At 33.5% G+C, this 25,402-nt stretch overlaps 1 protein-coding gene and 1 non-coding gene across 2 annotated transcripts in view; both read right to left on the bottom strand.

Moving 5' to 3' along the window:
- PCDH15 (protocadherin related 15) overlaps positions 1 to 25,402 on the bottom strand; it is a 1,333,392-nt gene that overhangs the window by 1,213,833 nt on the left and 94,157 nt on the right. The window contains exon 2 of the mRNA XM_064488173.1: positions 1,902 to 1,977. The gene's annotated coding sequence lies outside the window, so the exon portion shown is untranslated. The remainder of the gene's footprint in view (positions 1 to 1,901; positions 1,978 to 25,402) is intronic.
- On the bottom strand, positions 11,223 to 11,413 carry LOC116156153 (U2 spliceosomal RNA). The gene has a single exon (XR_004140003.1). It is a non-coding gene; the product is annotated as a U2 spliceosomal RNA (small nuclear RNA).

The raw sequence follows: 25,402 nt of genomic DNA, 5'->3' as shown, positions 1-25,402 counted from the left end.
CAGAATTAGAAACTTTTGTAGGAAAAAGAGATGATCCTAGAAATAAGTAGAAGTATGGCACCCCCCATATATCAGAGATATAAAGTCAAGCACTGCTCGAGCTCACAGATTTATATAAAGCATCACATTGCCTTCAGTGTTGGCCTGGGGCTTCCAGAGCGTTCCTAGACACGGGTGGTAAATCACCAAAAGTAATTCCCTTTCTGATATTGATTTGTTACCTTCTATGCAGAGCAGTTTGTCAACACCTTTTGTTAAGTGCAAGTAAAATTGAAACAACGCAAAATCCATGATATCCAATGCTTTTTTATATTTAAAATATTGTAGTTCAAGGAAACTATAAACATGAATAAAATGATAAAAAAATCAACTTGAAAAATATGGCATGTATCAAAAATGAAAAATGATATTCATTGGGTTAATTAATAAATTACTCTTACCAATCATTCATCAAATCTCTATTTTGGCTTAGTTTTTGTTTCAAAACCTGTGAATAATAGCGAGATAATCCATGTATTCGAAGAGCTTACTGCTTCGTTAGAAATGAGGGAAACAGTCTGTGTGACAAGCGATAAATGTTAACTACAGCTATCATTCGTTACGTATACTGTATATTGAACCCCGTTTAAGTACTTATTTCTGTGAACTAACTTAATTCTCATAAGACCAGTGAGGTGGTAATTACCATTTTTCAGACAAGGAGACAAGAGGTATACATTATGAAAGAAATTTTGTCTGCTATAGAGCTCATTTCTGGGAGAACTAGGATAAAAATAGGAAACATAAAACTGGAACTAGAACAAGAGGTCAAGAAGAGTTGGGCGTGGAAATGTGATCACTCACGTAAGGTTGGCTGTGGAAGGTATGAGGAGGGGAGAGCACCTAGAAGAGAATGTAACGGGAGAATACAAAATGGTTCCCACTCTCCCCAGACTCTCCACTCTTATTCCCCTCCACTTCTCTCAGGCATTTTATGCTAAAAGCAATCCTCATCAAGTGTACCATCCAAGCAAAGCAGCCCTATATATAATTGCCTGTTGTTTCACCCATGAGTCCTAGAGAGAAACCAGCCTGTGTTCTGAGCTGAACTCTCTCCTTCCCTTGCCCTGGCTGAATGTTCCCTTCTCTCTCCACCGGGAGGCTTCTTCCCGCTCTCCTCCGGAGTCAGTGCTCTAGCTGCTGTTCTCCTAACATTTTTCACATGTCACTCCCGTGTCACTGGAGTTTAATTATTTATTGGCAAACCGTCTCCTCCCAGGGACGGCGTGTACCATCAAAGACAGAGTTCCATTCCTACAGATATTTATATCCCAAGTTGCTCAAGAAAAGAATGAATCTCCAGCCAGGACAAAGTCCATGCTTTGAAAAAAAACAAACAAAAAACAAAAAAAAAAAAACAACCTAAAAATACAAAGCAGAAAAAGAGCAGCAAAGGCAGGCTGGGGCTAGTGAGCAGGATTTCCAGAGCTGGCCACAGGATTGGAACAGAGAGAAGGCAGATAGAGCACACCTGTGGTGGAGAGAGGTTGGAAGGGAAGAGGAAGGGGAAGGAAGGAAACCCAGCTAAGTCAGATGTCCTGAATCTTCACAATGTAGCAGAAGCTCCATACACTGAGATTTCTGAGGGAAGTGTAAATCTTGCCTGAAATATAAAATCCTTCACAGACCTAGTGTGATGAAATTTGAAATCTGAAAATATGACTGAATTTCAAACTTTGTTTTAAAGCTACAAGAAAACTCACTTATCTAGATTTTCCACATTTTTCTAAGCAACTATTTTTAGAAATATACATATAAATATACGTATTTACACATATAAACTCACATTTTCTTAAAAAATAAATTCATATATTCTGCAAAGAAATACATCCCCTTTCCATGACATTTAGTGATCCGTATACCTCTTTTTCCCAATCTGACTGCCAGTCCCAAAAGGGTCGTTTTCACTGGTTACCAGTCCACCTTTTTCCTCTTCTCCTTAAAAAACAAAAACAAAAACAAAAACTGAGGCATTGCACTGGCTAGAGATTCATTCTTTGTTTGAATGATTTCAAATGTAAATATCTGTAAGACAAATATCCTAACTTAACTCTCAATCGGTTTAAATATATATTTTAATTTTATGAATTCATTTTCAGTCATAGTCTACCACCGTCAAATAAATAGTATTTAAATTCCTGGAAAATAATCTCAGAAATTGACAGAAAATTTAAAATTCTAATTCTGTTCAGGAGTAAACACAGTAATCAGAAAAAAAGCAACAAGTTTCACTAAGAATTAAGAATGAATGAGCTTTTCAGACTTTTTCCATCCACCCAATGTTACTTTTTTAATTGAGAGATTATGTCCTAAACCTATAAATGAGGACTTTTGTTAATTGTCAGAAATCAGTTATTCAAGAAGCAGTTTTTCAAGCATTAAAAAAAGTCAGTAATAGAATATGTGTAAATAGTTTGATTCTTAAGAATGAGCTTCATACAAAAACAATAAAATCAACTGCAGAAGGTTCCCAACCATAGAATCCAGATAAGTTTGACTAGTAATTTTTTTTGAAAGAAATTAGGCAACAAGAAGGAAAGAGGAAAATGGAATTTAGAATACCTTGATTTTCTTTCAAGCATAAACTAAACTTTGATTGGAAATTAATGATAAAATAATTCCTGAGCAGAGCTCAAGCTCCCACCTCCTTCCAAGAAAAGGTCACTATATGTTTAAATTTTGTCTTGTGTACTAGAAACTGAAGACTGAAAATTACTTTAAGGCATGTTCCCTACTATGAAACACAGGTTGTGGAATTTATATTAATTTTCAAGTGAAAATACATGTTATTGACCTAATAGAATTAAAGCAAATCTTTATATGAAGAGTGTAAATAAAGCATTTTTCATAATTTGTTCATTATTGTCATCTACTGCAGCTTTTATCTAGGGTTTAGTCTTCTGTGACAAAATAAAAAAAATGCCTACTTTCAAAAATATCTGGATTTCATTTGAGATTTTATAGATGGCGAATAGGCCAATGAATGTATTAACAAAGTCTAAGGGCCTTTTTACCTGCTCCAATTTAAGCAAAAATCTCTAACCTGAATTTTCTCCAGCTTTGAAGCAAGAAAAAAAGCATAATAATTATCTTTTATTTTCACACACTGTCACCTAATTAATTTCTTCAAAAGCTTGGGGAATTATACTTTGATTCTCTTCTAAATCATCAAAATCAGTTTTATGTTCATCAACTGCAAGCTGCTAACATATTAACTGTCATTGTGAATCAAAGAAAACAGTTTTGAATTTAAAAAAAGTCACCTGATAAATTGGAATCAAATTAATTTTTCACGTTGTCATCTCAGGAACCAAAGAAAAAGAAGCAATGAAAGAGAAATACAGAATGGAGCTAAGGATTAAAATCCAAAGGCAGAAGAAGCATGACTTGTGAATGATACAATTGGAAGAAAGGGAACGCAATAGGGAAGCCATAAGTGGCTTAAAGGAAAAAATGATCATGAAAACATGTGTGTACTGAAGATGTGCATTTTCCTGTTTTTTCCACATTTAGGTATCCCAATAGAGTTTTTCTCTTTTAGTGCATTAACTTGTAACAATTTGCTTCCTGGTTATTCTTCTGTGTTTTTTCTAAGCAAATTGTTTGGGAATATACATGTATGTACATGTATGCTTATATACTTACATGACTACAAAACCTCCCAATTTTTTATGAAAAATTCTGCTTTTTCCCTTTCCAGTATGTCAGAAAGTTCTTCATTACAACCCACATAGACACTTTATTATTTTATATCGATATTGAGTCTTTGCTATAGTATATATAATTATTACCCATTTATGAAAATTTAACTTTCATCTTAATTTTTCCCCTAACAATTACTGCTGTGAATTTTATCATTTTTGTACATATTTCTTTGTGAAAATAAAATTTTCAAGGTTTCTGTTTTTACACGTAGGGTTATCTTTTTTTAGTAATTAATTTGCAAGAATAGTATACTTACTATGAATATTAGCTCTTTGTCATATTGCAACTATTTTCTCCCAAGTTGTTAAATTTCATTTGCTCAAGTTTTTAATAATTTTATTCATATGTTTTGGCAATTATGTCATACTTAGAAAAGCCAAAATATAAAATAAAATATTAAATTTGAGATATTAATTATGATAGTAAAGCAGTTTTATGCAACATTTCCTCTAGGACTTCATGGGCTTATTTTTTCCACTTTTAAAAACATTAAAATTGTTGATCTATGTAGGATATATTTTGGTTTAAGAGAGCAGGTGCCAATCCAATTTCTCCCCTTTCCTCAAATATTTGTATCCACCCCATTTATTAAACAATACATTATTAGCTTGATATATGAACAAAAATGGATATATTCTTAAATTCTTCAAGGTATTTATTTTGTTCAAGTCGTCTCTCGATAACTAAGATGTTTTGACTACTATACTATATATACTTCAACAATAAGTTCTAATAGCTCATAGTTTTATTTCACTACTCATTTTCCCCACAAAATTTTCTAAGTTCATATGTTCATATATTCAAACCAATTTTCATTTCATTTTAATGATTATAAGGTAATACTAATTTGTTAGGATGTCACTGAACAAAATTTATTAGGAATAAACATTTTCAAATGAAGAGACTATATCATGTAGAATTTGGTAGAATCATATAATTTATGATTCTATGAGAAGGTATCATTATATGTCATAGTAAACATGACTGATTACATTTACTCAGAAATAGTTTATGTTAGTATTAATATTTAAAAAGTTTTTTTAGTGGTACTTCTAATGGATTATACTTTGTAGAGAAGAGCTACTCATTCTATGTGTAAATGATGTTGCCAATAAGATTATTAAACTAATTTTAAAGACATTTTAATTGCTTACTATATTTTAACTTATATAATCATGTTACATTCATATGAAAGAATGATACCTTCTTTTAAAAATATGTATTCTTTTTAATGTGCTGTTTTATTTACTTCAACTAGAAGAAATATGAAGTAAAAGTTATGATATAGGCATCTTTTCCCTTGACTTTACTTTTATGGAGTTTTGTTTTGTGTTGTTTTGGGACCAGATATTGGTTTGAAACATAGCAGATGTCATATACATATACATTAACTTGATCAATTAATTCAATAAATATTTATTGACTACCTTCCATGTGACATGTACTGCTCTAGACGTTTTCATCTAGAATACCATTGCCATCATTTATTACTACCATGGCCTGGTGAAACCACATCCTGGTTAAATCCATGCCTGCACCTGCTCAGCTTGTTAGGTAGTTAGATAACTGGGGGCACGAGGCAGATAAGGTGGAAGAGAGGGAGGATGGCCTGGAAAATGGCAGTATGCCTGCCTTCAGCATAAGGGGCTTTACCTCCTCTAAATGAGTGCCAGCAAGAAACCCGTTGGGGCCGGATGGCCATGACTGTGTGGTACTGACAAGGACCTGACTGGACATGACCCAGTGCTCACTGTAATATAATTAGCATTGCGGTTTAGGGTCCCCCCTCCCATGGGCTTTTCTGTGTGCATCATAGGTAAGCACATGGGCAAAAGGGGACAGGCATGACTAAGCACTCCAGGGACAAGAGCCATCAATCAATCAAGAGACTGCCCTTAGGGTATAAGACAGGAGGGACAAAGACCCGGCTGCCATCCTCTCTTGGATCAGCCTGCATCCAGTTCTTGAAGGTGTACTTTCGCTTTACTAATAAAATCTTTAAAATCTTTTGCTACACAATACTTTTGCCCCCTCTCTGAATTCTTCTCTTTCGGGGGAGACAAAAACTGATGTGACTGAAGAAAAAGATAACTGTTCTTGCTCTAATTTTATGAGCACTAACCCCGAATCAATTTTTACTGCACAGCAATCACACTACACTGCCCTAGTCCATTATCTTTTCCACTCTGTTTTCTGGTTCTCATTTTCTCATACTGTAATCACCTTAGTTTTTAAAAATATATTCTGTCTATATGCTTTTGACTCCCAGATGCATAATTCCAGGCTGGACCACACTTGAATTCCAGAACTTTAGAAATGGATTATTTTATAAAAATGGTATCACTTATATGTGGAATCTACAAAACAGACAAGTGAACTTATTTACAAAACAGAAACAGACTTACAGACATAGAAAACGAACTTATGGTTAACAGTGGGAGAAGGGGATGGGAAGGGATAAACTGGGATTCTGAGATTTACAGAGGAAAAAAAAAGAAATGGCTGACTACTCAATGACTCAGTTTCGATGGTTATTAGCCATTTCAAATGAATGTCCCAAACTGAGTTTCTGATATTTTCCTCTAAGCCAACTCCTCACACAGTCTCACTTATTCCAGTTAAAGGCAATGACATTTTTAACTATGACTCAGGCAAAACAATTATTTTTTTCCCCATTCATACCACATCAAATCCACAGCACATCCTGTCAACTCTCACTTTAAGATACATCATAATTCAATCATTCCCACTACCCTCAGGGTTATCCTATGTGTGATGTGCATCTGTGCTACCAAATATGTTCCCTAATTAGGTGATAGAGCTATATATATGTATAATTTATATTCAGAAATACACTCCCATATTAGGCTCATGCATATAAATACTGACAGTATCTATACTATAGATAGTATATATTTATTTCTATTTTCCAAAAATATTGAGGATTTTTATGATTCTTTTCGTGCACTATCAGTGTGCCACCTAGAAAACGGTATTAGGCTGTTTTCCTTTCTTTGACCTCTTTGTACATTTAATCCCTTAATAGATTCCTTAATATAAAACTATATTAAAAGAATCAGTGGTGTTTCTCACTCTCTAACTGAATCATGGGCTTTTTATTTCTAACTTTATTTCTCTCAGCTGCAGGGGTGCTTATGCTATAACCAGAGGGTCTTGCTCTGTTTAAGCAACCCAAACTAAAAATGAGATGAGTTTATGCCCTCGGGGAGGTAGGACCTGACTCAACCAATATGGGAGGAGATTGGTGGACTAATGCCTAGTTCCTGCATTCTCTAGTGAGGTATTCTGAGACATATAATGACAGATTTCTCCACCGAGTTCCTCAGTGGGCCTGAGTTCCAGATATCCATAGAGTAATGTGTTCATTAGCACAACCTTACTGGTTTTCTCCATTCTCCATCCTAATTTCTCCTCCCCTTGTGTTTCTTGGCATCATTCTTGAAATAAACTAACTGTATCCGAGTAATTATTTAGTCTCTGCTTTTGTGGGAACTCAATTTAAGGCATACAAGTATCAATTTTTTTTATTCCATTTAAATTAATTACCATTTTCAGATTTATCCATAGTGCTAATTATGCTTTCTACTTAATAGGGAACATGTTAGGAACTGTAAATTAAGTTTTTCTATTATGATTATGTTTATTCCTATTTCTTTTAAAGTTTTTTTATTTCAATTTACATTTTATTTCTCTTGATGTTATGCTATCTGGTAGATAGTTCTCCAGAATCATGGTTTTGATTTAGGCTGGGACCCATAAAATAGGGACCAGAATCTTTACTAATAGGCAGAATTCAAAACATACAGATAGAAAAAAGACAAAACAATTGTGGGAGTGTCTCAAGTCAGGGTTTTACAAAAGACAACAAAGATTTTGTTGACAAATCACCGAACATTCTATATTAAAAGAGAATTTTATTGTTTTGTGATGGATAAAATTGTCCTGAGGGATATTTAACTTTACATGTGCTGCTGTGGAATTTCTCTTTTATATAGGTACTCTGCTATTAATGTTATAAAAACATAATCTTGTCATATTTCAGTGAAATGTCTTAATTTAGATGAATAAAAGATAAATATTCAAACATAAATTTGTTTGTTAAGTGCTGATTTATACAAATGCAGAACAAATTCACTCGTTGGGAGATGTTTTCTTCCATTTAACAACATGTTGTTAAATGAGACTCAATGCAGACTGATGGAAGTGTTCCAAGTCATGTTTCCTGACCACTGAAGAGAATGTAACTCTGACCTAATATAGCCTTTTTATACACTCCCTGGAAGGATAAATGCAAAGTCTCAAAGGAGACAGCAAGGGACATACATAAAGTACAGGAGCACCCAGATAAAAGAGAAATGGATATGGTTTCAGGAAATCAGGGATCTTGTTAACACTAGTCGATACTACATTGAATGGAAGAGTAATGACATACAGAGAGTAGCTTTGTACTAATGACAATAATAATACCTTTGTAAACCTCCATATTTTTGAAGCACCAAGCTCTAAAATCAGCTTCACAGAGCAAAAAATCTTAATTTTCTCTCCAAAAAATTTTAGCAATTTTCTGAAATATGTATATTTGGCATATTGGCAGGATGATAGCATATTAAATGTTTAGATGGGTTTTCCTCCTATTTAGAGACAGGAATCTATAGTTTTCCCTGACTTTGTATACCCCAGCCCAGCTTTAATTATCACAACATTTTAAAGTAAAAGTTATTGTAATTCACGTAGTTTAAATAATATATTTTATACAATTTAAAGGAATGTTAAGTAAAAAAAAAACATAAACAGTAATCAAACGTTACCCTTTCAAATAGTCTGGGAACTGTTGATTCTAGTAATTTGTTGTCTTCTAAACTTCGGTTGTTAGGCTCAAGCCAGGTTCAGAAGTCATAAGTTCAAAAAGGAATCTTGGAATACAGAAATTTATTTTCTATTTGAAGTCTATTAATGTCATAGTTTAATACTGATAATTGTATCATTGGCCACAATTACTTGATACTTAAAACTATTCTTTTAACAGATGCTGAAATACAAAACAGTAGTTTAAGTTTAAAAAAGACCCTTAGTATTATTCTTAACTCTTTTCTTCTTTTTATAATGGACCTCAATTCCATTAGGAAATCCTGATGGTTATACCTTCAAAATATACTTTAACCATGGCTTACTTCCTTAGGTTTTTAGCTATCTGCTCAAATGTGTATACACACACACACACACACATCTCTGTTATCTATTCTTCTGTTGATGGACATTTAGGTTGCTTCCATGCCTTGGCTATTGTATATAGTGCTGCTATGAACATTGGGGTGAGTGGGTCTTTTTGAATTAGAGTTTTCATTTTTCTGGATATATGCCCAGGAGTGGGGGTGCTGGATCACATGGTAACTTTGAATGACAACAAACTGGAATAGATACTTATTGAATAAGTGGAAGAAATCTATGAAACAGCTATGCTGAAAAAAACGTGTTAATGTTCTGAAATGTAAAGTTTCCTAAAGATTAATGTGAAATACTTTTATTTAAAGAAAACCTTATATATTACATATTACAACTGAGAATCCATAAACATTTTTTTAAATGTGCTCTGTATTGTCAGAAATGTATACTGAAATAAGAAGGTCCAGTCATAAGGCAATCACTTCCTCACTTACACTCATCCATTTCCTGCCCCTTAGAAGATCAGAATCCAAGCAGGCCTCTACTGGAAAACACGGGTGGGAAGACTAAGAATCAACTGTCAGTCACATTATATCTGAATACAACTTATCCCAGGTGCATTATCTCAGGGTTTGACTTCATTTCACAGTTATATAGTCATTTATTTGTTGACTTTATGACCCCACTACAACGTAGGCTCTGTGAGGACAAGAACTTCACTTAGTTCACTACTTATTATCCAGTGCGATAATAGTAGGAGCTCAATAAATGTATGCTGAAACAATTATGGAATGGATTTGATCTCTATAGAACCTTCTGCAGTGTGAAGCATGTTTCTAAGAAGACTTCAGAAGATTCACTTCACATTCTTTTAGTCCTCTACCACCCAAATAACACTTGCAGATTTCAGTGGCTGCCTATGAGAATGGAACAACAGAGTTCATTTTCGTCATGGGCAGAATTTAAAAGAGCAGTATCTGAAGTATAAGACAAAGCAGCAAATGAGTCATTTCCAGAAATCCAGTCTCTCACAGCCAACTTCAAAACTAGTTGGTAGTTAAGGACCTTCTGAAAATGTGATATTTTAGTTGTCAAAAGTTGGTAATATTTCAAGAATATTGTCTTGTGCCTTAGGAAGTTAAAATGAAATGGTAGAATACTCCAAACTTTTGCATGCATATAAAATATAAATACAGCCATGGAAAGAGTGATAGACTGACTTTCCATTAGTACATACTTGAAAAATCTAGTTTCAAAAGAGACAATAAAGAAACATGTAGAAACAGAAATTTCAGGTTACTGATATATTATTTGGCTCTCAAAAAATTTAAACATGAAGAAAATCAATCCCATTTTATTTGTTCTGCTTAATGCTTACTCATCATGGCAATTTAAAATTCCATGATTTTTATTCTAAGCTATCTTGTATTAAGAATATAATTAAAGAGAATGGCAATTGTACTTACTCACGGTGACAAATATTCTGTAGATTGTCCCCCTGATTATCTTCTTTCCTCAGTTATTGAGCTGCCTAACCCTCCTCACCTTCATAAACTAAGAAAAACAAATCCAGTTCTATGTTCCTGACTTTCATGATATTTTTAGTCCCAATATACAGTCTTTCTTCATTGAAAAGCATGTAAACTGTCAACTTAGGTTATATTTTAATATACTCAAATGTGAAACAATAAATTATCTATGTATGTCTATATATACGTGACTGTTAAAAAATTTCGATTCACCTAGAAGAGACACTTCTTTTTCCTCACAGATCCAAATATTAGAGTACAATCATCATTCACTGTTTTACTCCTAGACAGAAGAAAAGCACTTGGTGGCAACAGAGGAATGGAGGGTGGAAGTGGAGCCTTAAGTGTATTGTGTAGCTTCTCTGTAATGTGACTCCTTGGACTGGATTTGAACAACTATGTTTGAACGGTGGAGGGCTGGAACTCAAGCACAATGTCTGCACAGGAGGAAAGTATGAGATTATGGACAAAGGTTTGAGAACCAATTCAAACGACTGCTCAAAAAAGAACTATTAGTTTCTGACCGTAAGCAGGGTTGCTTCAGCGCTTAGAGGACATAGCCTGGCTGTTTGGAAAAGGGTCCTTCTCCCTATGCCAGTCCAGAACTCATCAATGCTCTGGAGCTCTATGGATTGTCGGCTTGGGGAGCACAGTGGAAGCAAAGTAGTTGGCACAAACATGATTCTACAAGAGGTGACATTAGCATGCCTTCATTTAGTGTTTTTGTTTTTTAATTCTATTTTTTAAACTTCAGCTTTATTCCCTGAGGGGTGAACCATGCCTACAGGAACTGCAACACCAGTTCAACGCGTGGAGTGGAGGGAGGACGCTCCTATTCCAACTCTGTGCTCTAAAAATCCATTTAATGTATTCTCCTTGGATAGAGGACATATCAGATATTAAACTGTTAAGGACAGTTATTACACTTGATCTTAGCCAAAAGGCCAAGAAGCGATCATTCAGTATTTTTGGAGTCTATGTTTAAATAACATGGATCATGACTTTGATTCCTGCTAATGAAAAGTAACACTCTTTTGACAACTATCCTCCAAAACACACATGTAAAACCTGGGCACAACTTTATTGAGATGATAATTCTCCCCACACTGATGCATAGATTCAATGCATTCCCAGTAAAAATCACAAGTCTTTAGAACAAAATGACAAACTGATCTTAAAATTTAAATGGAAAGGCAAATAAACAAGAATAGCCAAAACAATTTCATAAAAAAAAGAAGTTTAGAGCACCTACATTACCTGATTTCAAGGTTTACTATAAAGTTGCAATAATCAAAATAGCACCTTGTTTGGATAAGCAGAGATGAATAGATCAATAGAATAGAGTCGAGATATAGACCCTCACTTTGACTAAAGTGTCTGGCAAATCAATGTAATAAAGATACTATTTTCAATAAATGATGCTGGGGAAACTAGGTACCCATTTTGAAAAAGAATAAAACATGACTTTTATCTGATCATGCACTAAACACACAGACACACATGATGGATTTAAGACCTAAAGATGACATTAACACTATCCAACTACTAAAATAAAATAGGGAAACAAAAACTTGTGACTTTGGTTAAAGATTTTTTAAACAAAAACAGTACAATTCATAAAAGAAAAAACAGTGACAAAATTTTCTTCATACAAATTGAAAACATTTGTTCTTAGGAAGATATACAAGAAAGAAAAAGGTCAGCCACACTGGGAGAAAATATCCGTAAAATCTCTATCTGACAGTGGACAATGGAGCTGGAAAAATAAAACAAACATTAAAAAAATTATTATAAATTTAAAAAATACTAAAATATCATGTTAAAAAAATGGGAAGATATTTCAAATAACTCTTTATAAAAAAGACACATGAGTGAACAAGAAGCAATAGAAAAATGCAAATTCAAGCAACAATGGAAACCACTGAACACACAATGCCAGAATGGCTCAAGTTAAAGAGACTGACATTATCAAGGGTCAGCAGGAATGTGGAACAACTTTAACTCATATGTTGCTAGTAAGAATGCACAATGGTACAGTTATTTTGACAAACAATGTGGTAGTTTCTCAAAATGTTAAACATAGTTTTGCCATATGAACCCGTAGTTCCACTCTGAGATTTTTACCAAGCAGAAATGGCAACATATATTCATTCAAAGACTTATATGCAAATATCCATAGCAGTGCTTTTCATGATAGCCAAAAACCAGAAGCAACTCAAACATGCACAAAGTATGGGCTATCCATATTGCCCACACTCAGCAACAAAAAAAGAACGAAATATTAATCTACAATGATATGGATAAAGCTTAAAAGTGAAAAAATCCAAATACAAAAGACTACATACTACATTTTTCCATTGATACAATATTGCAGAAGAGGAAAAGAAATTATTCTTCTATGTGTCTGATAAAAATAATCTGAGTACTAAAATATAACTCATAGATGATCATTAATTTTACTTATCACAAAGTCAATTCTATTTATCTTTAAAAATCCCTATTTTCTTTTTTATAATTCATCACTTCTGATCTCTACATTATCAGAATTCATGATTTCATTTAACTTGGTTGTATCCAATGGGTATTTTAACCCTACATTACTTTACCCCTCACATATAAACACATTCACTCTCCATTAAACCTGTCCGAAAAGTCAGTCAATTAATGAGAAATTTAAATTATAAAATTTAGCTTTCTAAAGGACACAGGAGCCAAACTCTAAGAACTCCCAATGGGCAAAGATGAATAGTTTGAGCAACAAGGAAAGTAAGGTAGTAGCATATTATAACCTAAAATATAAAATAAATATGTACACACATACACCTATAAATAAATAATTGAATAAATAAATACCTAGGAGAGGACAAATGTTCCTTACAGAAAAATTCTAAATAATATATATAGATACTGCCTCCCTCCAGGAGGTATAGCTTAATTCTATATCCATTCCCCTGCTGACGATAGGCTAAAACTAGCTCTAACTTTTTCCCAAAGAATAAGGTAGGGAAAGAAACAAATGTGAACTTTACAATGGAAAAACCTGACAAACACAACCTTAAAAGTCTTCAATGTTAACATCCCCTCTGCTGTCATACGGATATCATGTATTCTTGGTATGATGTGATAAAAAAAAGGCACTTTTCTTCTATAGTACTGTTTTTCAAAATTCAGTCTAAGTATCAGAAAAACATCAACCAAACTCATATGTGAGGACATCCTATGAGATACCTAGCTGGTACTCCTCAAAATTGTTAAGATAAGACAAAACAAGGAAATACTGAGAAACAGTTACAGACTAAAGGAGACTGAAAAAATACAGACTAAGTGCAATATAGTACCTTAGATTGAATACTACAACAAAAAGAGAACATTTTTGGTGAAATATGAACAACATCAGGAGTTTAGTTGACCATTTGAGGTCAAAAAAGACTATGTTCTGACTTCCTTATGTCACTTCTTATATCATAAACTTTTCATGGTCATTTTCATGGTCTATTTAAGTGTCATGTTTTTGCATTTTTGTGCTTTTCATTGGTGATGTTGATATTTAAAATGGCCCCCAAGCATGGTACTAAAGTGCTGTGTACTGTCCCTCAGCACAAGAAGGTTTTAATGTGCCTTGGGGAGAAAATAGGTATGTTAGATAAGCTTCACTTGGGCATGAGTTGTAGTGCTATTGGCCATGAGCTCCATGTTAATTAATCAACAATACATATTTAATAAGATGTGTTTAAACAGAAGTACCTATAAAATGAGTTTCTATATTAATCTATTGACCAAACTGTTGTTACCAGAGGCTCACAGGACTCTAACCCTATATTTTCCCTAGTCGCAATGGCACAGCATTTGCTAATTCAGTGTTTATGACAAGTTTGTAGAACATAACTACCACAAATAATGAGAACCTACTATATAGACCATGGATGTGATTATCTAGGTTATTACCATTAAACAGTAACAGTCTTGGTTTACAAGTATAATGGTTTCACATGTATAAAATGGGTTTTTTTTTTGTTTGTTTGTTTTAAGTGGATATTTAATGCCTTAGCTGTAATCATTTTACAATCTACAAATGTATTAAATCAACATATTGTATACCTTAAACATACACAATGTTATATGTCAATTATATCTCAATAAATCTGGAAAAATAAATATTGGGACAAAAAATGTAATCTTGGTAGTTGTGCAAGAAATAAAAATCTCAACAGAACTGAGTTGCTCAAATCTTGTACATTTCCAAGAAGGGTTTGTTTTCATGACTGTCCTTGGTCAACTCATGGGAATTGAAGTCTTGGGATGTTCCAGCTGATAAGAGTGTTTTGCATACCACAGGCCTTGAACTATCTAGACCGATTTGTCTAGCTAGTTTGTGCAAACAATGTGACTTGTCATGAACACTTGCTTTCCTTTTTGGATCTGGAGCTTCAGTGATCATGATCAGTCATGTAAGTATCATGTGTCTACAGGGCCATGCTCAATAAAACCCCTGGATTTCTAGACTTAAGTGAGTTTCCTTGGCAAACAACACTTGACACATGTTAAAATGTATTGATGGAATAATTAAAAGTGTCCTGTGCAATTCTACTTGGAGAGGAAACTTATGCTTGGTTTCTTCCAGACATTGCTCCCTGCACTTTCTACCTTTGCTGATTTTGCTTTGTATCCTTTCACTGTAGTAAGTCAGAATTATGAGTATAATGACTTCTGAGTCCTGTGAGTCATTTTATCAAATTACCAAACTTTGGGATGATCCTGGAGACCCTTACCACAGTAGGTTTTAATATAACAAATGAATGAAGGCATCAAAGAATGAAGAAAATAGTGAAATCACCCAATTACTGAAGAGAAAAAAGTAATCAACCAAACGTATTTATTTATACCACTTTACACATTAAATATCAAATGCAATGTATATGATAAATGCTTAAAACCATAGATATGGAGAAAGATACAATACTTTATATTTCTCTAAATTTTTATATTATAAATAAGTGATGTAGGTCATTTTCATGAAAACATAAAAGTATTAAAATTAAACTTTTCTGAAGAGATCAGTCAGAATTCATATTAACAAATGATACTATACTTAACAAGATAAAAAAATAAATCTAGAAGTCTCATCTATACATACTCAATCTACTTCCCTTGATATTGAGAAAATACCACAGGAAAAGCCCAAGTCCTCCACAGCTCCTTGGCTAATATCAAGCTCCAGCTGTTAAGAACGTATAAGAGTTCCTAGAGCCTTAGTCTTGGTCCACCCAAGGTCCCCAGGAGCAGGAAATGATAATGGAGTCCTTTCCTTTGATCCCAGGATACCATTAGGATGAAACTCCCCAGGCCTAGATATGTTTTCAGTTCCTTGGATCTGACATTCGTATGAGTCTATACCTCCTCGATGAGGCAACTCTCTGCTGCTGATTTTCCTTTTAAACAATTTTACTGTGTATCTAGAGCTAAAGTTAACTAGGCCAAAAATCTCTCCTACTACCTCAAAATTTTCCCCAAATATCTGTCCTTCATCCTTGACTCCAATGAAACATAAATTTTTCCTCTCCTCAGAGAATAAAAGCTTTCCCCCTAATACTTGTTTTCTAAGAGCATACAAAGGATGAAGACTGCAAGCAAACACAACCTTCTCTATCCTGCCTACAGTCATTTAAACCTTTCATATTGTATTCCAGCTCAAATCCTGATGACTTTTTGAGTCACACTGCTTGACCAATTATTCTGATATCTATGGGCCTTCTTTACGGCCTTAGTGAAATTCTGGTGTGCTCACCCACATTCAGATAGAGCACTGGAACTGAGCTCTGAGCCTTTATCTATTCAGCTTCAATATCTTCCACCTTCACCCACCTTCAAGGACACAGTTGACAATTCCATAACCACACCAGAGCTTTGTCATTATCAGATGCTTTCCACCTTATCTGCATTCAGCATTTTGCTTCCTTTCTTTCCCTTTGAATTCTAAAACATGCATTAGTCAAGTACACACACACAAAGTGATAACCCATCCATTCACTTTTTATGTCACTGTCCGTTCCTTCTTTTCTTCATTTCCTTCCTCTCAGAGCATCTCCCTAAGGCATATTTTTAACCACTTTACAACCAGAGCTCACAACAGTCTTGTCCTTTTATTGAATGCTCTCTGATAAGAAACTGTTAAATCTAGCAGTCATATTCACTATTTTTGAGTGCTCCTATAAAATCTGATGCCACAATCATGTATAACTTTGCATTTCAATTGTCTATTTATTATTTGATTTTCCTACCTATTATCAACAACATATATTTGGGCATTAAAGACATACATGTCTGTAGGGTCCATTTCTAGAGCTTGAAAGTCTTTTAGAGTTTGTTCTGTAAGACTGATTATGACTAACGCATTATAATTTTAATTTATGATACTCGTCCTCACAACTCTGTACAGCTTAAATTCAAAGTCACAATCAAGGATAAAAAAGTTAATTTTAGATTAAAAAATTAATATCAAGAATTATTTAACATATAGGTCAGTTCAGCTCTGCAGGGTTGATCAAATCAAATGTGCCATTTATTTGATAAGTGCTTAACATGAAGGAAAAAGTAGAATTTCCAACTAGATCACTGCCAATTCATGTTCAGATGAATAAATGCATAGTAATTTTCTCCAAATCACAAGTATTCCACACATCATTTTTAACTGAAAGTGTAATTTTAAAATTTTTTTAATATTTAAAATGTGGCCTTATACTTTCTAAACATACTGTGATCATTCTGGGTAAGATTAATTTAAGATATTCTTATAAGTGAGGTTTTCTTTTTTTTTCAATAAACAATTGACCCATACATATGAGACTGTCTACATTGCAAAGTAGTTATCTAAACAGAACAGCTGTTAAACACATTAGAAGAACTTATCTTATTATCAGTCCATGGATGGCAAGTTAGGTAGTCATGTCAATTCCCTGGGGCAGAAGGACTAAACTAGACTTTTTCATTAAAGGCAGAAGAAATGTTTATTTTAAATTTTAGATATTTCAAATAAAATACTGGACAGTCCATTTCTCTTGATGAAACTACTTTTGAGATTATTATTATGAATTAGATATTGAATTTCACATGTAGCCAAATTTGTATAGTATTCCTAGAACATTCAGATCCAATAGAAAAAAAGCTGGAAAGGAAACATAGTTTAAACCACTATTGGAATAATTTTTAAATAAGGAAGATCAATTGAAGCATCATCATCATGAAATTAAAATTATCATGAGAAGTATAAAACAATTCAGTTATACATATTTTAATTTACCAACAGAAAAAATCTGCATGTGATATTGAACACTCATAGTGCAAAAACTATTTTTTGTAAGCTGAAATGTTATTCAGGAATGAGGTAAGAAATACTCTAGAATAATATTCATAAAGTAATGCCATAAAAGGTGCAATTTTTTAAATGAGATATTTCAAATATTTTAAGAATCACAGAAGCATCAGTAGTTTGCTTAATAAGATACTGGCACTAACACATTTAAATCAAATTGAATATTATATAATTATGAAATAATTGATATATTTAATATACTTAAGAATACACTTATTTGTTTGATTTGTACTAATGATAAATTAATTATTCAAACTGAGAGGCAGAAGTGTTTAAGAGAAAAATTTAAAAATAAGAAAAAAGTAATAAAAAATAAATAGTCCTGGAAATAATTCAACGATCATAATTTTTATTCTCTTTTAAAAGAAAAATAATTACCTACTGAAACAATTTTATGGATTTAGTTATAAGATAAAAAGTTAATGTATTACTTATTATTCAATATCATCTAAAGGCTGTCATCTAAATAGTGATTGCAGAATTTTATTTCTGCCAGTGATAAATGTGGCAGGAAGAGAACAGGTTAGCTTTACCATTCCAGCAGTTAGAAAACTATCTCTGTCTTGATATACCATAAAATTTTATTTAAAAGCTATTGAGATGAAATAAATATGGAATCTCATAATGTCACTTTTATATTCCCTTTTCCAGAGCATATCTTCACTTTAAAATATATATTCTTACACTTTACAGGCAGTACTTAGCATCCTAATGTAAAATCCACTTCCTACTTTTACTCCATGAATAATTCTGGTGTGGAAAGTTATCTCAGTAAATCTCTCACATATCCCAAGTAAGAAACACTTCCATTTATATCTTCTTATCAGAGAGAGATAATTAGTTAACATCAAATACTCCTTTCAAAATTTCTAAAGCTAAAACATGGTCTTCTATTTTTCTTCCTGCCATCTTTAAAACACTGAAATGTTATAGTGGCTTCAGCAGCAAATATTATTCAATGTATACATTTATTCTGATATCAATTTAAAGCTATACAAAAAGGAACTCAAATAACTATGCTTTTTTTCTACTTTATCTGAAACATGAGATATTAATGACTCCCAAGTGTAAAAGGAGTGAAAGTAAAGGAATTTGGGTAGCAGAGCCTCAGATTAAAAATAAAAGAAACTAAAGCTGTGCTAACAATTTCAAAAGTTGTTTTTCTATTTAGAACTATGTTTTTAGGAATGAAATTTTAACTACTATAAAACCGCCCTTCCAAAATAAACAGAAAGAAACTTGGGGGAAAATACATGAATCAGCTTTTCTTACACACTAGGCCACAGACAGCAGAGGATCCACATGAGAAGCAAATACACCAGGTGAATCCGCCGAGTTCCTAGCATTCTGCCAGGAGACAATTTAACCGCTGTAGTGGAGAAAGGGAACACAGACAGAGAATCAGATTTTGCCACATCGAGGAGACACAGATCAGAGTTCAGAGATACCAAGGTTTCTAGAATTTGCAAGAGAACTGTAGAAGGAGCTTGGGAGAGAAAGAGCTCCAGAAAGAGCTTCAGATCAAGGACTAACCATGAATCTATAGTTGAAAAACAATCTGCATTTTAAATTCCACAAGACTGGGCAAATAACAAGTGCTAAGGAAAGAAACATTACAGTGGTCTTACAACCTAAGCAATTTCCAGATCTCACAAAATGCTAGAAATCTTTTGAGTACCCATTAGCCAGAAAGAAGTGACATTACTGAATACAAAGGGATTTGCCTAGAGACTTAAGAAGGGCTACACACTGGAAGTAGAGCTACTTAGCCTGAGAGTAAGGGCAACTCTAGGTCCTAAGAAAACTAAAAATTATCCATAAAAGTTCAAGTTGATTTGGATAATATCAGTCTAACATATGGATAACTGTATTGCCAAAGGAGAATGGGTAAGAGTCTGAAGAAAGATTTTAAGAAATCACATTTGATAAAAAGTACAAACTAACAATACAAGAAGCTCAATAAAGCCCAAAGAGGATAAACACAAAGAAAATCACATAAAGACACATCAAAGCAAAGTCTCTATAAAATAAGATTAAAAAAAAACATTGTAAACTAATTATACTTCAATAAAAATATATTTAAAATAAACATAAAATTTTAAAATTTTAAATTAAAAAAATTTTTAAAAAGACATTTGGAAAAACTTCCATAATACACTTTCCATGTAGGGGAATAAAGTTAAGACCTATCACAGAGGGACGAGACTTCTGGAATGGCAACTGAAGAGCTCAGCCGATCCTATTCCTAGTAAAATAACAATTTAACCGGTGAAAATTATTTTTTAAAGTTATTTAAAATCTTTGGAAAATTTCCTAAGGCCAAACAGAAAATGGAAAAACATTTCTTCAAATGTCTACCAAATTGGAGCATGAATAGTGAGCATCCATGGTATCTAAGCCATTCTCTGCTCCCTTACCACTTCCTGCAGATCTGTTCTGGAAGCCCTAACCTGGATGTTGTACACCAGGCAGGTGTGGCCAACTAAAAGAGGGCCTCTTTTCTCCCCAGATCTGGGTTTGTCTAATTTCACCCTGGAGGAGCAGACCGCCAGCATTTCTCCTTCTGCCTCCAGCCTCAGTCGCAGAAGTTCAATTCTAGGCAGTTGTGTCAGAGAGTACTGGGTCTCACTTCTCCCAACCAGTCATTCTACACGGGATTTGAGGCTGTACTCCAGGTGTGGGGTGCTTAGAATACTCAGGCCCCTTGTGCCCCTGGCCCCACTTGCTCATAAGGTAAGGTGGGCTGGAAGAGTGAGAATACTGGTGCTGCCCCCTCACCAAGCCTTGTGCAATGGTGCAGGGGTTCAGTCAAGGAGGGAAACAGACCAGGAGGAGGAAGGGATCTGCAGCTCAGCCTCAGGGGATGCTTTTATTTGAAACACAGTATGGAAAACTTCCATGTTTAGGGTCATTATTAAAAATAGTGGAAATCTTGGAGAGAAATCAAGAGGAAATGTTAGCCCCATAACACAAACAAAAATGGCAGAGTGGCCAGTTTAATGAAGAGAATGAGGGAGAGAGTGAAGAACAGGTGTCCTGGGATCAAATTCAACGCTGGTCGTCAAGAAGGCTGGGCACATGTGCTAAGCTGCACCCACTCAGGGACAATGAGAGCGGGAGATGGAGCAAACATGAAATCATTCTCCAGGACACACACAGTGCCATCAATACAGAGCAAAAATCCCACTGGTTCGAGGGGTTTAAACACTACCTCTGACCACACACTGATTGAGCAAGTTTCTCTGACCTGGGAAATGACTCCTAGGAAAACGAGCTCAAGTATAAAATAAAAAGTCAGTCCTGGCAGTCTGGAAGAAAACGTGAGTGATCAAAACTGCAAATTCTCAGAAATTATCAGAGAGGGAACCTCTAAGCATCTGGTACCAGGGACAACCATGGGACAAAAACATAAGCCCTCCCCTTCAAATCACCCACAAATGCAGTGTTAATGATTGCAGACCTAACTGGCCACAGGGACTTAGGCACCATCTTTGACCAATAAAGGTTTACATCAATCCAGGGCTATTTCTAACAACCAATACAGAAGGTAATACTAAGGGAAAACAATATGAACAAGGAAATCTGACGCTATACATTACAGGGGAAATAGACTTCACAGAATTAGTTCCACTAAGTCACTAAACAAATAAACAAATGGCCAAATGAGCAACAGTAGCAATCCTCTGGAAGTGTGGGTAGGGATGGGGTCAGTATCAAGAATTACAATGTGTAACCTACATTTTTTTAGTTTTCAATGACAGCAACAAAACAAACAAAAAACAAGAAAATTTGACCAATGCATCGGGAAAAATATGTGAGATATTATATATTATGTGTATATATATATATATATACATAATATATAACTTGTTAATTCGTTAACAGCTGTTGTAATTATTTCTTCATTTATTCTTATATTTGTGTGTATAAAATTTGAAAAAGAAAAACAAAGTTGGAGAATTCACACTTCCAAATTTCAAGACTACTACAATGCTACATTTATTGACAGAGTGAGGGACTATCATAAATACAGACATTATAGATCAATGTCATAGAGAATGTATTAGTAAATCTTTGCACTTATGGTCAATTAGTTTTTGACATGAGTGCCAGGAATACTTTTTCAACAAATGGTGCTCATATAATTGGATATCCACATGCAAAAAAATGATATTAGACCTCTACTCAAGCCATACACAAAAGTTAGCTCAAAATGGACCACACAGAACTGTAGTATAGCTAAGAGATAAAACTATAAAAATTCTCATAGGAAAACATAGATGTATAACTTTATGCCCTTGGATAAGCCAGTGCTTTTTTTAAGACACATCAAAATTATGACCAACAAAAGATAAAATATATAAATTATATTTCATAAAAATTAAGAAATTTTCTGCTGTAAATATTACCAGTAAGTAAGTAAAAAGACAATCCCCAAAATGGGAGAAATACTTAAAAGTCTTATCTCTACTAAGAGATTTCTATCCAGAATTTATAAAGAATGCTTTCAATTCAGTAATAAAAGACTACCCAATTAAAAATAGGGAAAACATTTAAATAGACATTTCTCTAAAGAAGATACACAAATGGCCAAAAGAACACATAAGGATCATTAGTGATTAGGGAAATGAACCTGAAGACTACAATGAGGCATAGCTTCACATTCACCAGCATGACTATATTAAAAAATACATATAATCATTGGTGAATAGGGAGATATTAGAATACTCATAGAATTTGGTGGGAATTTAAAAGTTGTATATGCTTTAGAAAAGATGATTTTCATTTTCTCAAAATGTTAAATATGTGAATTAACAATTCCACCCCTACTTACATACCCAAGAAAAATAAAAATACAGCCACACAAACACTTGTGCACGGACATTCATGGCAGCATTACAAGTAACGGCCACAAAGCAGAAACAATTTGTCAACTGATTTATGGAAAAATAAAATGCTGAATAGCCATACAGTGAAATCTTATTCATTAGTAACAATAAATGAATTATTGACACATGCTACAACACAGATGAGTGTTAAAATGTGCTAAGTGGAAGAAGTTAGTCACAAAAGACCATGTTGTAGGATTTCCTTTTTATGAAACGTTTAGAGTAGGCAAATTTATAAGACAGAAATTATATTAGTGAGTCCCTACACTAATGTGGGTGGATGTGGGAAAAAGGCAGTGGCTGCTAGAATGGGATGGTTTTCTGGGGGCGGAACAAATATTTTTAAATGAGATTATGATGGCTGTTGTGCAACTGTGTGAACTCACTAAAAACTGGATTGGGCACTTTAAATGGAGGAAATGTGTTGTATATGAATTATATGTCAATAAAACATATAAAAAAGGAAATCACAGACTGATCTTCAGAAACTCTATAAACTAGAAGATAATGGAACAATATCTTTAAAGAACTGAAAGCCAAAAGACAAACAAAACAAAACCAAAACACTTCTATCTATTTATTTACACACACACATACACATACATCCTAAGGTTATATAATTAAGTGAAAAAGCTGTAGATAGTCAAGTGTTTTATGTCAGAGAAAAACATTACAAATAAGCAAGGCGAGAGCATAAATTAAGACCTGTATTGTTGAACTCTAAGACTGAGATATTAGTTTGAACTCTTTTAGTGTTAAGATACACAGAAAACTCTGAAAATATTTATAGGTATATGTGTATAAATGAGTTAGCATATATGAATATGCTAGTCATATGTATGTGTATACATAGGGTATTATATATATTAGCATTTATATACATATAAATATGTGTACATATTATGTGAACATACTTTATATTCATATTCATACATAAGTTAATCACACTATAGAAAATAAGAAGAAAAGCCAAATGTACAAGATGAATAATACCTATATATTTTTTAAATTAATGTTTCAATTATTGCTGACAGATGTAATATAGGAAAGGTATCTGATTTCATGGTTGATTAATTTTTGAAAAGTTCAAGTCAATAAACTAACAATTTCTGCATGACTTCCCATTGACTTTAAGAAGATAACTTGTTTTATAAATCCTCCAAAAATGCACAAAATATGCAGTTTACTGGGGTTTATTTGACCACAGAATACTTTTTTTGAAACATTTTTCATGGGAAAATTTTCTGTAAAAAAAGACAATCTAGAATTAATTAATCCAAATAAAGGGAGAAATAAAACCTAAAAGCAATAATGAAACATAAATGTACATCTATTTACACAGAAACATAAATTAGTTTTTGAACCTTTCTTTTAAAAATAAGGGCTGGCTGTATTTTTCAATTGGTTGTAAGTAATAATAATACAGCTTTGATGAACTGTTCCTATCAATAATTTGATTTCATAAACTTTCATTCAATTAAATGTGTCCTTGGACATTTTGTATTAAGAGTGAAACATCTTTTAAACAAATCTTAACAACATTTAAAATGAAAAAGCAAATCAAAATAAAATTAAAACAGTGTTTCTGAATGTCTTACCAAAATTATTTCTGGGAAAATAAAGACTTTAAGATTTCTTAACCCATATATGAGAACTTGCTCTCTGAATGCTGCTTCATCTCCTACACTATTTGAATTCATTTTTCACATAAGCTCACATCAAATATCTGGCAGGATGATTCTATCTACATGTAGATAAATGTAAGTGGAAAGATCTGAAATAAGCAGAGTGAACTCTCTTGAAATTCTATCAAGTTCAAAATGTACAAGATTAACTGGCAATTTCTTGAGTCTTTTGATTTAAATTCTCTTTTATCTGTGGATAAGTATAAATCTGTTGGGTTTAGCCTGTATCTACTCTTAAGTGCAGATTCATTAATGTTTATACTTTTGAAGAAAGAAATGGATTCCAAAGAGTCCATGTTTTTTATACAACTATAAAATGAGTAAGTACAGAATGCAATTTATCTCCACCTAAGTATTTCTAAACAGATTTAGGTAGGTGGAATGATTGTATTTTAAAGTCAAGATTACACTTGACATTATATCTAGGTCTCATTGACTCATTGGAGGTTTGCAGATGATGACAATTTCTAAAAAGGCATGGGCTATTTACTTCTCCATAGAGATACATAAGCCTAGATAGCTTCTTATGAACGGAAAAGACTTCTGAAGAATTGGCAATTAGTGCGCTTTTAAAATGGCATAAAGTTCTGCAGTATAGCTGTGCCCAACAAAAGCAAATCAAGACACCCAGGTTTATGATGCCTGTCCATTTATGTCAAATCCAAAACACAAAACCAATAAACCTCATAAAATTTCAACATTTACTTTTCATTAAGGCACTCTCAAATGAGAATTGAAGCATATAATCATGATGCCAAGTGTCTAATATACCCTGAAATAACAAATGAGTTTTGTTTATACATCGTGCCACTGATGAATACTATATTCTGTATCCTAGTGCAAGGAGAACTCAGTTACACTATGCTAAATCTAGAATACACAGAGTACCATATAAATAGTTGCTACTGTAGATGACTGTCAACCTTGGAATGAACTTGCATCTGAATCTTTCTGAACCTTAAGGCAGAAGCTGACAACGAACTTTGTGGTAGACAGAATTCT

Source organism: Camelus dromedarius, chromosome 8 (assembly GCF_036321535.1).
Source record: "Camelus dromedarius isolate mCamDro1 chromosome 8, mCamDro1.pat, whole genome shotgun sequence".
Lineage (NCBI taxonomy): Eukaryota > Metazoa > Chordata > Mammalia > Artiodactyla > Camelidae > Camelus > Camelus dromedarius.
Note: the sequence above shows the minus strand (reverse complement) of the source record. Positions and strands in the feature narration are given on the sequence as shown.